A 1,596-nucleotide genomic window follows, 5' to 3' on the forward strand; every position below is an offset into this window, starting at 1 on the left:
GGAGCTGGGTGAGCTTAGAGAGGAAAGCTCCACTAAGGCTCCCAAACCGGGAAGGAGCCATGGCCCAGGTAGAAGGGCTGAGGACCTTGGGTGATAGCCCAGGGCTTCCAGCACATGCCCTAGGGGAACCAGGGACAGGCTGGCAGGAGCAGGGGGTGAGCAGAAAGCACCCTGTGGACTCAGTGCCAGACAAGAGGCAGCACTTTGTCCGAGGCCCTCCAACCACAGGCTCCAGGGCCTGCTCACCTTGCTCCTGCTCTTTCTGCTTCTTTTTCTCCAGCTTTTGCTCCTTCACGCTGTGCAGCTTGGCCTTGCCAATGCCCCCAGCTTGGTAGATGGACTCTAGCAGAGTGGCCTGGCCCTCAGAGGGGTCAACCACTTCCCTGAGAGCTCCCTCAACTGGAGGTGGGAGATGGGGAACAGGATGAGGAAAGGCTGCTCAGGCAGGGCTGGGGAAGCTTATCATGTCCAAGACCCTGCTCGGAGGGAGGGCATCTCCCCTTGAACGAGGAGGTTCGTGTTGGGGATGCTGAGCCTTTGAAGACTCTGAAGGGCCTGGGCACACAGGACCTGGGCACTGACTTCTGCAACACCGGAGTGCAGGCGATGTGGGTGCAGACACTCCCTGACCCTCTCCAGCCCCCACCCTGCACAGCTGGACCCCCAAGCAAGCCGTGCACTGACAGTCTCAGCTGCACACATGAGCCATTAGAGAGGTTTTGTGCCACTTCTGGATCCTAGAGACAGATGGGAGATACAATAGTAAAGCTGAAATGCTGTCATTTCAGGGACACTGAATCATTTGTTGCTGTAGTTTGTTATTAGACCTTCTTTCCATAGTTTATTAGGCCTCTTCTTTCCATTGGTTTAACTCGGAATGGGGAGCCCAGAGCCTCACTTGTTCAGGCCCCCTTCTGCCCAAGAGGTGAGAATTCCAGAGCTCTACAGTTTGAAAACCACTATTTTATGAACCAAGTAGAACAAGACATTTGAAATGGGAACTATTAAGAAAATCAAGTATTTCTGGCCACTTAAACCCACAGACAATCCACCTGAGTGCACCAAGCACACCAGAAATGAGCAGAGGCGTTCTAAAAGAGCTGGTCCCACCTGAAGAAGACACACGGCTGCTGCCGCCAATCCTGCCTCGTGCCTGGGCCTACAGGGGCCACGGCTGAGGGTGAGAGTGGGGGTGCACTGGCCCGCACCTCAGGAGCTGGGGGAGGTGGTGGAGGTGCTATGAACACCCCATCTTCTAGGTCTGAAAGAGAAAGTGTGGGGTGTCTAGGGAAGAAGGTGTCTGAGCAGGGAGGTCCCTGGCTCAGCGCCCAGCTCATCTGGATTGAGAGGCTCGGCTACCTCAGCGTGAAAGGTGGATAGTTCTGGAATGGTTCCAGGGGCAGAGGGAGCAATGCTGGGGCCCAGGTCAGCACTGTGCATGAGGTCGTTGGCAATGCCGGGCAGGTCGCACAGGTAGGTTTGCACACCAATCTCAGGTACTTGGCCCAGGTCTGGCACCTAGTAGTTCTCTGGAACCTGGAGGATTAGCTAGGGACATGTGAGAGGTGACAGGGCCCTGCAGGGGCATCCTGCAAG

General features: G+C 56.0%; 1 pseudogene; it reads right to left on the bottom strand.

Annotated features, from left to right (window-relative positions):
- Window positions 1–47: 47 nt before the first annotated feature.
- Window positions 48–1,536, bottom strand: LOC116548467 (annotated as a pseudogene).
- Window positions 1,537–1,596: the final 60 nt, after the last annotated feature.

This window comes from Sapajus apella, unplaced genomic scaffold, assembly GCF_009761245.1.
Source record: "Sapajus apella isolate SASKATOON/1434 unplaced genomic scaffold, GSC_monkey_1.0 scaffold12649, whole genome shotgun sequence".
NCBI lineage: Eukaryota > Metazoa > Chordata > Mammalia > Primates > Cebidae > Sapajus > Sapajus apella.